We start from the raw sequence: 14,373 nt of genomic DNA on the forward strand, positions 1-14,373 counted from the left end.
ATAAGTTAAGGCATATTGTTTCAACACACACCTTTTGATAACAATCAAACACACAATATTATTATTTCCACATTCGAGAGACCCAAAATGTGACTTTCAACAAATTTCGAACTACAGCTTATACGAACACGATGAGGTGCGTTTTAATCTCAAATGCCACCAGACACATCAGCGGGTTTCACTAAAAATTTACGTGAATCATTGTTAGAGGCATTTAAACTATGGTGACAAGCTAAAGATGACGATCGCTGGAGACAATCCATCAATCGCGACATTTTTAAGTCTCTTGATTGGATCAAATGTAATATACTGGCATAATTAACATTTTCCAAAATTATCGACAAAATCCAAAACGTTCAACAAGCCAATGATGAATTTGATTTAAACGATGGAAAACCCTCTCTTCACATGACCCGCGTTTTACTTCCTAGATGTATCGGACGAAGTTAAGGTTTTTCGGCTGATGCATTGCGCAATACCAAACGAAGTATCGTCCAAATTAACAACGACCAAGATCATACGTGTTTAGCCCATGCCATCGTGGTGGCTTGAACTTCTGTCGAGAATACTAATCAATACAGTGGAATAAGAAAGATTATGAGAATGCAACAGACAGTCGGACAGGGACAAATAACGAAGAGATGCAGAACTCTTTTTATAGCATGCATTAATTTCCAAACAGATACAGTGTGGAGTTTTTTAAATGCAAAAACTTCAAGACATATGTACCTTGTTTTACTTTGAAAGCATACCCTCAAGCCGCTCGTGGAGCTCTCTTGTTTCAAGGTTTGATTTCTCAGAAGGAAACACATTCATGTTTATCGTCATCAAGATCATTTCGATGCCTCCGCAACTATTACAGGATTTCTCTGGTACGCTGAGTATTGTGAGCAATGCGACCAGGCTTTATTAGTAACATATTCATGTAGAGATGTTGTGGGTGTTTAGCTTCCAGACCTTGTACTCCAGAAGGACAAGAAAGAACTAATTTCTCTACTTGCAAAAAAGTGTTGGTTAGTCCAGCCTGTGACACACAAAATTGCATGAAGTAATTCCAGCAACAGAAAAGTGCTTGTGAAGTATTGAAAGTATGCGTAACTTGCGGACATCTTGTTAGAACGAATAATCAAACATTTGCAAAGGAAAGAAAAGATGCCGTTTTATGACCAAATTGTGGACTTCAGTCATCAATTTTAAATTCAAAGATGTGTCAGTGAACTCAAGAAGCGTTAAAGGAAGACCAGAACAAGAATAATGAAAAGAAACAAGTGGATTTTTTTAAAAATTCGAATTTTCACAAGAGGCTGCAATTCACAGCCGTTAATTTTGTATAGCAAATCATGCTCGTGACCACCATAAGTAGTATAGTGGAGCTGTATACGGACAATGGAAAATGCATTCAAAAAGGTCGTGGGGCTGTATACGGACAAGATTTATGCGGACAAATAGTTGGGACTATATACGGACAAAAGGTTGGGGTTATATACGGACAATAAGATTGGAACAGGTAAGGTGACGTCACAGTACTGAAGATTGGTGCCAATGTACCAAGGGGCTGACTTCAATCGGGACCAAAGAGCTGGGAAAACCCTAGAACGTTTTGGCGGGACAAAGACATAGATAACACATACAATATACAACATACAAACAATTTTTTTTACAACCGACAAAAAAAAAATTAGGCAAGAAAGCAAATCTTTTCGAGGCATATGAGATGCCCTGACAAGGGCCTTTGGTTGTTCGTTAACATCATTCCGTTAACATAGAGTGCAACGCATACGTTTTCTTCTCTTCCTCAAACTTCTTCTGACTTCTGGACCGTAGATGAGAACTCTCATTAAACAGCCATGTCTCTCCACATAAGTTCTTCTTTTCTAAACGCTCGTATCGGTGATTCTGATAATTGCCCATGATGATCTGACATACATGCGTAAGTCCGTGCGGAACAGCATTGACGATACGAGGTTAGATGATTCTACGTTAGTCCACATCTTGTGACGAAAACAGGTAGAGGGAATGTAGTGAACTGTGGTTATTTATAGTGGAAGAGCGGAATCGAAACGGGATTGAGTTTATTCACCAATCCTAACATGCGTTACAAAATTCATTCACAGGGCAGAGTCTGTCAGCCAATCCGAAGAGAGCTACATGTGAGGACACATTCACTATATATGTGCCCTAGGCTAGAATTTGTGCGCAGTGAATCCATGTGACAGAGTTTTTAAACATGACTGAACCTAAGAAGACGATGAATTGGGGCGCACCGGCCGTGGAGACGAGAAGCGATGGTATAGCAGCGGCTACCAAAGTCAACACAGACCTACTTGCAGAAGAGGTCGATTTTAATTGGGATTTAGTCAATTTTCTTTCTTCTCTTCAAGAATTTTTTCCGGTACCAGTACCTTCGCCACCTTCTCCTTCTTTACCACTCGTCGAGGATTTTAAACAGAGACAGAAAGAAGAATTGGAGAAATGTCTACAGCAGCAATAAGAAGCAGAACAAGCTTTTCTCCTTCAAGAGCAACAACGAGAAGAAGAAGCAAGAAGGAAACGACAGGAAGAGGCTGCAGAGAAGAAACAAGATCTAAGAGAGAAGAAGGACAGTGAAAGTCAAACGGTAACGGTACTCTTAGACATTTTATCAGAGTTAAGGAGTTTGAAAAAATGTATCAGACTTCTTTAATACGACCCAAGAGAAAAAGACCTTCCGGAGCCAAACAACCCATCCCTGTTACTACGTAGTGATTTCTACCAAATCATCATTGACAGGAGCAAGTCCAGAAGTAAGCCTTGGCCGTGACAAAGGCTTAAGGCAGTTAAAGATGATTACTTCCCGTTCCTGAGTTTTTTTTTTTAAACAAATAGCCAACGATCCTTTTCAGGGCCACCCATTTCTCTTGAAAAGAGATAGCATTTCAATTGCCAAAATCAATTAAAACTCAAAAGCCCTCTTCTACCCATGATGTACGTGTGAGAGTGAGTGCGTGAGTGTAGGTCCATATTCTAAAATTTCAAAGTCAAGAGACACTTACTTTTTCTGCTTGATCTATTCTAAGAACAAATTTTACAATTCAATTCAATATCACAACACATCACTTTAAAAATTCCATAGACTTCTTCTATGTTTTGTTCACACTCTCTGTTTTTTGAATTTCTTTACAGGATTTTCCTCTTCTTCTTCCTCACTTTCTCCTCGTCTTATTTTCTTCTCTTTTTTTCTCTTTCTGTGCGTGTCTGGGTTCTACCTTTGGGGAGGGTACCTCTTCTCCCTGTTCGTAACCCCTCTCTTCCTTTTGCTCCTGTTGTTTCTTAGGACATTCGGAAGACCAATGTCCTTCTTCTTGACAATGATAACATGTATCTTGACATTTGTCTCTTCTGACACCTGTATTGCTTTATGGACGGTCTGGACACTCTGTAGCCCAATGTCCTTTCTTCTTACAGATATATGAAATATCTTGAATTTTATTTCGAAAGGAGGGGGAGTAGTCCGTCTGCTCGTCTGAAAAAAAATTCTTATGACACCTCGCAAAGCTCTGATTTGTGTGGGCTCTTCCATGGTTCTGCTCGGTTTGAGAGTGAAATGAATATTGGCAGGGAAGACACACCCTTTATATATACGCTGGTCTGACATGGATATAAAGAGAACCATGGCGTTTAAAATGTTATCATTTGACGTTTTGCAGTCAAGATGAAACGATCGCATCATTTCGTAGAGAAAGGAGAAGAAAGTAAGAGGCAGAAACGTGATTTATCGCCTCTTACAGTAGTTGAAATCTTGGCACAGATTCGTGCCAGTGATTTTGAACATGACATGAGTGAGCCAGAATCCAGACCCAGAGATTCTACACCCAGCCAAAGTTCACCACCATTAGTAAACCCTAAAAACTATTACCACATTCGAGAGACGGAAAAGCGCTCCTCTAGAAAATTTAGAACGACGGCTTACACTTACACGGTGAAGTTTAAAGATTTCAAGTCCAACGTACCGCTGGAGAAAGAAGAGGTCTTCATCACCGAGGTGTGGGATTCTTTGTTAACTGCACTGAAACAATATTGTGAAGCCAAAGAAGACGATCTCTTGAGACCTTCCATTTATCACGACAGTTTGAAGTCCCCTGTTTGGATCGAGTTTAGCAGCCCATCAGAACTGACACCTTCCAAAATCATCAACAAGATTCAACACGTGCAACAATCCAACGACAAGTTTCGCATCACCGATGAAAAATCGACACTGTTCATGACTCACGTATCTCTTCCACAAGGGGCATGACGCAGAAAAGTGTTATTGGTGGACGACCTTCGTAGCATCAAGTTTAGCCTCGTCCAAATTAACAATTAATAATTATCAAGACCAGACATGACATGTTTAGCCTGATCATTCCTGGTGGGACGAACGTATACTGACAAGAACGACACGGCAGAATGGAAAAAAGCTTGGCAAACTATTCAAAAATTGAGTCGTACCAAACAACGAAAAGAAGCAGAACTCCAAAGACACATCCTGTGGCATTCCTGAAATGCAAAAATGGCAAAACGGTTGAACATTTCGATGCCATTACCACCAGTATCGCCCCATTCCTGATATACAGTTATTACTGTGAGATATGTGACTATGACTATAAGAATCGAGAGCAACACAAACATTGTGGCTCAAAATGCTCAGGATGTTTGGCCTCTCAACCCTGTTTGGACGAAGGACATGCATTGCCCTGCTTGTCAGCACACTTTTGTCAGCCCTGCCTGTTACCAAAAACATATGAAGACGCAAGGTTCACAGCAGAAAAGTGCTTGTCAACTGCTGAGAGTGTGCCCTACGTGTGGACATGGCATACGTACCAATAATGCCAAGGAACACATATGTTCAGGAAAGAAACGATGTCACATTTGTCACTAAAGTTTGGACTTTGAACACGAGTGCAACATTCGAAACTACCATTCCAAACAGGACGAGACGGAAGATGACCAGAAGAAAGGCAATTTCGTCTTTTTCTATTTCGAATGCATGCAAGAGATTGGCAATCACATTCATAATTTCTGCGTGACTCATCGAGCGTGCGAGAAGTGCATCCAAGAACATATCTTTAGTCTTTCCCCTCACTACAGCAAGATTCCTGGAGGGAGTGAAAAAATCTTTCGGGGACCGAACACGCTGACCGATTTCGTCCAATGGATCTTAGACCCCATCGACGAGACGTGGAGCCAACAGGACATCGAACGCAATGGAGATTGTCATCGCCATGCCACGGTAATAGCTCACAATTTTTCGGGATACGATGGACAGTTTCTTTTCAGATACTATACGGAATAAAGTACCGAAAGTCCTAAAGTGACTTTGAACGGAGCCAAAATCATTTCCATGCAAGTGGGACAAGTGCAGTTTAAAGATTCAACGAGTTACTTGGCCATGCCTTTGAGTTGAATGTCTAAAACGTTTGGAATGACAGAAATGACAAAAGGCTATTTTCCGCACTTTTTCATTACCGAAACCAATAAACACGCCGTTCTACCCTATTTGTCTGAGACTCACTACTACGATCCCGACAACATGCCCAACGAACAACGAGAAGCTTTCTACGCTTGATACCACTCTCACGCCTCAGACCCCTTCGACTTTCAGGAAGAAATGTTGAAGTATTGTCGTTCCGACGTGGACATTTTAAGACGATACGGTGGAAAATTTCGAGAACTACTCATGGAGCACGAAGAGACAGATCCTTTGAAAGAAGCCTGCATCATTGCCAAAGCGTGTTCTTTAGTATACCGCCAAGGATTCATGCCCGAAAACACCATAGTTTTCATAAGCCCTCAAACGGCCAAAGGCTATTTGCACACTTTTTCAATACCGAAGCCAATCAACACGCCGTTTTATCCCATTTGCCTGAGGCTCATGACATCGACCCCGACAACATGCGTACCGAACAACGGGAAGCTTTGTACGCTTGGTACCAGGCTTACACCTCGGACCCCATATACTTTCAGGAAGAAGTGTTAACGTATTGTCGTTCCGACGTGGACATTTCACGGCGTTGCTGTTGAATATTTGGAGAACTGTTCATGGAACATGGATGGATCGATCATTTGAAAGAAGCCTGCAACATTGCCAAAGCGTGTTCCTTAGTGTACCGCCAACGATTCATGCCTGAAAACACCGTGGCTGTCACCAGCCCTCAAACAATCAACTTTGTCAAACATCAATACTCAGTCAAAGTCCTACGCTGGATACATTACTTGTGCGATAAGGAAGACAAATGAATCCAACATGGCCTCAACAGATAAGGCGAAAAAGACCATCGGAACGTATTCGGTGGATGGCTTGGACATAGAAAACCCCAAGACTGTGTACGAGTTTAACGGTTGTCTATTTCACGGATGTCCCCTCTGCTACCCTGAACGTGACACTAAACTCAGTTTTTACAACGGACCATGGAAGACTTGTACCAGACCACTTGTCAGCGGAGCCTGAAGGTAGAACAGCAATTACACCAAGTGGTGGAAATGTGGGAAAATTAGTACGATCACCGTTTGAAAACCGTTCAGTGAGCTTAAACGCATCGTGGACAGTTACAAGTTGGTGGACCCACTGAACCCGCGGTACATTTTGTACGCAGGAAGAACAAATGTCATACCTTTGCTGTACCAAGCCGACGATTATAAAGGAGAAGAAATCAAATACTTTGACGTGTATTCGCTGTATCCATACGTTTGCAAATATTGTCGCTTTCCTTCAGGGCACCTGCGATTGCTGACGGAACACATTGACCTGAACAACATTCTAGACCACGAAGGATTGATAAAGTGCAAAGTTTTGCCTTCCACGGACTTGTACTATCCCGTTTAACCCACCATTCCCATGAAAACTGATTTTTCCCTTGTGCCGTACTTGAGCCGAAACGTGCAACCAAGACCGACCATGTCAACTTACCCAGGAAGAACGCGCCTTGAGGGGAATGTGGGTCAGCGTGGAATTGTTCAAAGCTCTGGACAATTGATACCAACTGTTATAAGTGTACGAAAATTACCACTTTCCCAAGACAGAACAGTACCACAAAGGCGACGAGACTCAGAAAAGCATTTTAGCAGACTACGCCTTTTTTAAACCGAAACAAGAAACCAGCGGCTATCCTTTCTGGTGCCACACTCCCGAAGACCAAATGAAATTCGAAGAGAAATACTTGGAGCAGGAAGGCCTCACTTTAGACCACGTGGAGAAAAACGAAGGAAGGCGATATTTTGCCAAAGTGATGTTAAATTTCTTGTGGGGCAAAATGGCACAACAACCGTATTTACCCAAGGTATAGTATTTGACAGAACCTTCCCGTTACTTTCAGATTATTCACGACAAAACCAAATACACGAAACCCGTGGACGTCGTTCGTGATGACTTGATCTTAGTCAATTACGAAGAAGAACTGGACTTTGTAGAAGCTGACGAATCATTGCGCCATACGTGACAGCCTACGATCGCTTAAAATTGTACGAAGCTTTAGAACTGTTAGGTGATCGTGCACTGTACTTTGACACGAACAGTTGCATCTATATCGATCGCCTAGGTCAACGTCACCCTGACATCGAATGAGACAGTTTAAGAGCCTGGACAGACGAACACCCCGAGGACAAGATTCTAACTTTTGCTAGCGGCGGTCCTAAAAATTACGGCTACGAATACCGGGACAAACAAGGAGAAGTGCACAAGGAGTGAAAAGTGAAAGGATTGACTATCAATTATCGCACCAGTCGAGTGCTGAACTTTGGCGTATTGAAAGAATCCTTTCAATCTGGACAGGATGGAAACTTTAAAGTGACCACCTACCAACCACGCAAGATTGTACGTTTACCCACTTTCCAAATCGTCAGTCGGCCTTTGGAAAAGGTCTATCAAATAATGTACCATAAGAGAGTTCGGCTTTCCAAACACTTCACTTTGCCGTACGGACACGTCAATATTGGCCAGCATATATATATATATATATATATATATATATATATATATATATATATATATATATATATATATATATATATATATATATATATATATATATATATATATATATATATATATATATATATATAAAGGGACAACGTCCAAGACCAATAATTCATTGTCACTATCATGACCAGGTGAGAAAGATGAATCCTTTTAAATATACATCATTCAAGCTCGGTGATTCTCAAGTGGTGTGCGATGTTGTGCCTTGCGATGAGATCGATGCCTTACGCTGTGACCTCAGCGATGCAGTATATATAGCTACGACTGCCAATACTACCATACCTACCATGGAAAGTGACGCTGTGCGTGTCAAACATGACGGATGCGAAAGAAATGCCACTCGTTATCGTTGATTCTTTACTGGTTTTCATTGTCAATGTCAACCTCCACGTGAGACCATGCGTCTACCACCCTAAGGATGTCATCCAAAACTGAGCAAACTCCTGCGGATTTCACCGTACTCTTATCGAAATGAGCCTGTTATAGATGAATATTCGTTCCCTGTGGGTTTGCCTGAATACTGCGACTTTGAAAGTCGATTCCAAATCTTTAAAGGAAAATGGCCTAAATATCTGGGAGGACCTTAACCCAGAAGAGTTAACCAGATAAAATTTTTCTACTTGGGCGATGAGAATAAAGTCAAGTGCATCAGTTGCGGTGTGTCACTTCACCAGTGGGAGCAGAAAGACGCGGCATACCTGGAACATGCTCGATGGTCTCCGATTGCCACTACCTACTTTTAGTAGGACCAAGTCATGAAAGTGGTATACCATGTCGTTTAAGAAACCAGATTGGCTAGGAGTCAAACGTTGGACAACACCTAGACAAGTATTTAAACACCATTTAAAAAATAATATTCACGGATTTTCGAACGAATTGCAAGAGATCTACAAGGAAGTTTGGCAGGGACTTGCCAGAACAAAATCTCAATTGGTGACTGTAAAACTTTTGTGACAAGAAATTCTCAAGAGGAAAGTGAAAAATGTCAACAAACGGGTCAGATTTTTCTGGATCAGGTCTGAGTTCGTGTGATTATTCCGCTTTAGACCCCTGTATGGAAGTGGTCAGAAATTACTCACTATGTCAATTACTTTCGCTCTAGGAGAAGATTTTAAATAAATTAATACTGACTGACATGATAATGGATAATTTACAAGAGAACATTCGTGATTTGCCGGTGCAGTTGAGAGAACGCATTTACCGAGAGCTGGTTAAAATACAAGTCAAATACAAAGAACAATTGCATCCGTTACGTCACCGATGTTTAAATCACTGGTACCTGAATGCTATAACAGGACTGATGCATTTGGAAACTTTCCAATGGTCAGATTTTGTTGAACTGGACGACCACCAGAAGACTTTGGTGGCTACTCATCCTTCTACTTACAAGTTGGCCGTACTACAACGAGTTCCAGAGAAAAAGTAGAGGATTACCAAAATCTTTTACGCAAATTTTGTCTGTAGAGGAAATTTTTGTGCAATGTGTGGTGTGTGAACTAGGAACTAAAAAGTTTGGCTTCACTACTGGAGTACGATCTATTTTGTGCAAAAAGTACACTTCTTACCTCCGATAAAAGAGGATATTAAAACGGGCTACCATGCCCCAACCTTTATCATTCGTGACACAACAAATTCTGTGGAAGGAAATCAATGAGAGTATTCAGACAGTGGAGGATTACTAACACTTATTACATGAACTGTATCCATTGAATTGAGGTCGACGTGTGGAGCACGAGAAACTCATTTTGTTAAAAGCCTTGCGTTTTCACCTGGATACTTCTCGGCTTATATGGGGAAAAAAGATTCGTCAACGTTTAGTTGCTGAAGGTGTGTACGGCTACGTGTGTGTAGGTTGTAACTTACAATCTCAAAGGACAGATGTACGTGACTGGAAAAATTGGGATTTCGAGGTTTGGACTAAAGAAATGGCCAATTATGCCCAAGAGTTGTGATCTTCAATTCAAACATCCAGTGAAAAAAGTAACTTTTAAACATGTGTTAGTGATAGTGCTAGAAGTCCCCGCCACCGAGGACAACTACTCCCTTCAGGACAGGACTGTCATGGATATTTCCAAAAGGCCATTCCTGGAGGAAGCCTGTGCGACTGTACCCAATGTAGAGAGAGCATTACACACGGTCCTTAGGATGCCTTGGTTACCAAAAAAACATGTTGTACAAGGACTTATTTATATTCAACTTTGATCGTTATGATGTGTTTTTTATTGCTGTACTTACCCATTTGGCTTTTATGTATTTTTGTCTTTCGTGTTGTTCCATTTAAAAAAATCAATAAACGTGTCTTGAAAAATGTATAAAAACTCTTGTCTTGTCTGTCTTCGTGTCAAAAGTGACATTCCTTGCACTATGGCTACTATGCTGTCTCTGCTTCTTCTTCATCCACTTTCAAAGTCATCGACGAACACTTAGATCGTGCCAGTTGGGAGGCATTGTATATTTGCCATTCCTTTAACATGTAAATTGCCGGACCTAGCGGTTCAGGCAAAGCCGAATTTGTCAAACGTTTGATCGAACATAAACATCATTTTATCGCTCGTCCACCTCATCGATCGTGTGGTGTTACAAAGTGTGGCCTCTTGCGAGAACGTAAAGGCGATTCCATCGTACTTGTGGAAGGCATTCCTAGCGAAGAAGACGGAATCGTGTCTGACCCCAGTCAAACCCTTCTACGACATGTTAGGAGAAGACGACGAAGGAATTAAACTATGGCTTACGCGCAAAGATCATCATCATAATTACTGCCAGTGTCATTTGCATTACCCGAAATTCGTTTAAATAAAGTAAAGCCCATCGCACCATCAGTCTCAATGCTCATTACGTGGTCTTGTTTAAGAGCCCTAGATATAAATCGGAAGTGCAAGTCTTAGCCAAACAGTTAGGAACGCCTTGGCTGACTCATGCGCATGACGATGCCACTCAAACCCCACACGCCTTTTTACTCGTGACCCTATTATTTGCGATTTCAGACCCATAAGTTTTAAGACTGGTGACAAGATGGATGGCCTGTCATGTACACGTCCTCGTCGACAACTTAACAATAAAATCTATTAAAACCTCGGACACTTTGGATATGTCTCACACAACGTCAACATGACGTCCCTTCAGTCTCATCTTCCCGTCAAATTAGTTCCAGTCTCGTACGGCATCAGTCGCGATAAAAATCCACAAGTACGTATTCGTGTCTTAAAAGCCAGTTTCAAAGAAGTCTTACGATGGTTTACGGTGACAGCACGTCAATTACTGCAAGGCCTCATTAACATTCCTCGTCAAACCAAACGCTTTTTTGATCGAAACAAAGTAGCCTTGATACAACTAGCCGATCGCTGCATCGACATTCAAATAAAAAAGCAAATCATTTTGAAACCGGGAGGTAGCGGTTGTCTAGGACGTGTCATCATTTGCTACCTCTTAAAATGGGATCCCAATGCCTCCAAAGTTCCCCTCCCAAAAAAGCCAAACGAACCCCAAAGAAGAAAAAGAGCAACGGTGTCAAGACCAGGTCACAATCCCAGAAAAAGAAAAGCCAACAGAAAAAGAAAAGGTTCCCAGAAAAAGAAAAGCCCTCAGAAAACAGTTTATATCTGCTAGAGAGACACTTAGACCAGGTCGCAACCTTACATTCGGAAACCGGCAGCGACGGTGGCCACATCTCCAGTAGCCTCATATTCTTCCACTTCTCTGTTGTTGGTGATGTCTGACAAGCCCAATTCGACACCCATTCTTCCTCAGTTGATGAAACAATTTAAACACGCGTCTCCAAAATCTTCTCCTGCAGCGGTGACACCCTCCTCATCTTTAGCTGCAATGGCAGCTGCTCACAAGGTATCTGCACCCAAAATCAAAGATCCAGAGAGATCGGGCATGTTACCGAGTTACTGGATTTGTCGAAGCAAGAACTGTCCTGATTTAGTCCTCTGAGAACCCCTCTACGAGCCTGATGCCTGTCATCAAGTTGATACGACCTAAAGACAATCAGTGGCGACGCGTTCCAGTATAAAAAAGACCTGAGGCAAAGAATGTGAATCAGTGTTTTTGTGCTCCTGAGCATCCAGACATGTCAACCCCCCCCCCCAGAAGTCATCCCTCTTCTAACCCCAGAGGAAAGAAAAGGAAAGGACTGCCTCCTCGTTTAGTCAAATATGGGGATGTCCGTCCTGTCCAAAGCTTTTCCACCAATGCGAAAAACCTCATTCGAACCGCCTCCAAAGATGTCATCGATACCATGTGCGAATAATGTTTGAACGTCTTGAAAGGCACGATACCTTTGTCTAAACACCAGAAAAATGCTTAGCCAAATATCGTCACGTTCTTCTCCAAATGGTTCAAAAGAAAATACCCATTCGTCAAAAAAAGAAGTTGGTACAACGCGGAGGAAGTTTTCCTCTGTTGTTAGGACGCTTGCTGAAATGAGTATTGGGAACAATGTTGGCAGACTCATGGGAGCAAGATAAAAAGGACCAAGAAGATAAAATGGACCTCTGGAGTTCCAGAATCTCAGACGTGACAATTTAAATCGAATGGAAACGAAAAACGGCTTTATTGCTTTACAAACGTCTAACGTCAGTCATCATTCCAAAAACAACATTTTGAGCGGAGACACTCCTCTCTCTTCTAGTGATCTCTCGGACAGCAGAACTCGGGAATTATGAATATCAACAACCAATTTTACCTAACGCTACCCAGTGACAGATCCATGGAGGCGTTTCCAAATAATACTTTGTGATGTTACACGGCCAAATTACCTCTGGCCATCCAATTAGATCACGAATGTCGTTGGGAAGTGGTTTTGGTGGAAATGATTTACCCTACACAGATCAAAAACATCACTGAAACTCAAAACTCTTTCCAGGTCGAAATCCTGAACGTCCAGTTGCAAGAAGAGATGAATAAAATCGGGTTTTCAGGTGACACAAAGTCAGGAAGCAATTCATCATTCAGCATCTAGACATTGAAAATTGCGTCAGGCTATTATTTTAGCGGTGAACATTTGTTGGACACAATTGCTGACAGGTTCGAATTAGCACTTGGCAAAGCGTTGAATAGAGCCAAAAAGGTGTTAAGATTGAGTACCATAAAGTGGCTTGTCGGCTACTGATAACATTTCAGGATACCGACACGTTGTCCATCAGGTTTAATGGTAGTTTGTTTGAAATTTTGGGTGGACATCCATAGATGGTAGCACAAAATCTGAGCCCGAAGATCAACACTAATATTGATTGTTACTGCGTGTCATTCCTTTCAAGGTGGATTCTACCACGACCTATGACCAAGAAGGTGGAAATACCTATCACGTTCACCGCGAATTTGTACATCCTCACTATTTACCCGTTAGTAAGTCGTATTTCAACGCTGTCAACATTACTATAAAAGGAGATCTTTGACAAAATATTCCATTCTCAAAAGGAAAAGTCACGGTGAAACTCCATTTTCGAAAACGATTCTCTAACGAGTTGTAAGTCATGTGTCCAGTGTACCGAGGAGTCGCTCGACAGCGAGGACATGGTTTAGGGGATATGTTGAAATCGGCCTTTCGTTCAGTGGCCCCGGTGTTGAAACCGATGGTGACAAGAGCATTGCATGTCTAAAAGATGCCGCATTGAAGCATGGTTAAGAATTTCTCCAAATGTCGTCATCGACAAAGAAAACCCTAAAGAACCTTTCATGAGAGCAGGCAAAAATGTCTTGCTTCGAACAGGCAAAGACATTTTGGGCCGACGAGAACCTCCTAAAAATGCCCTGGAAGCTGCCGAGTCAGGCATTTCTGATTCCCTTACGCCACAACAAGGACAAGGCAGAAAGAGACGATGAAAACACCCCTTCAGAAGACTTCACACTCAAAAAGCTAGAAAGACAAAGAAATGAAGAACTGCTCGAGACTTAGACGTTTTTGATTAATAAAATATCACAGACAAAAAAATAAAATGCATCGAGTCTTTTCCCTGTTCCAAGTCGGATCTGGATCTGTTTGCCATGTCGCCCACTGTGATGACGATGAAAGAATCCCAATGGGTCGAATTTCATCCCAGATCCTCTGTAAAGGACTCAGGGTCAGCTCCCATCGAGTTTGAAATCAAAAGACAGCCCGAAGATTACATCGATCTGAATAGCAGTTACTTGTACTTGAAAGTGAAAGTGATCGACACATCGACGGACGGTCCTGATATAAAGGACGAAGATAAAGTGTCCCCCGTCAATAATTTCATGCATTCATTGGTCAGTGGAATTGGTTTGTATTTGAATAACAAACCGGTCAGTAACAGCATGGACACTTACCCTTACCGAGCGTACCTGGAAAATCTCTTGACGTACGGAAAAGAAGCGAAGAACTGCATGCTTGCGTGGTATGGAAACCTGACACAGCG

Source organism: Sinohyriopsis cumingii, chromosome 7, assembly GCF_028554795.1.
Source record: "Sinohyriopsis cumingii isolate HCF-2022 chromosome 7, ASM2855479v2, whole genome shotgun sequence".
NCBI lineage: Eukaryota > Metazoa > Mollusca > Bivalvia > Unionida > Unionidae > Sinohyriopsis > Sinohyriopsis cumingii.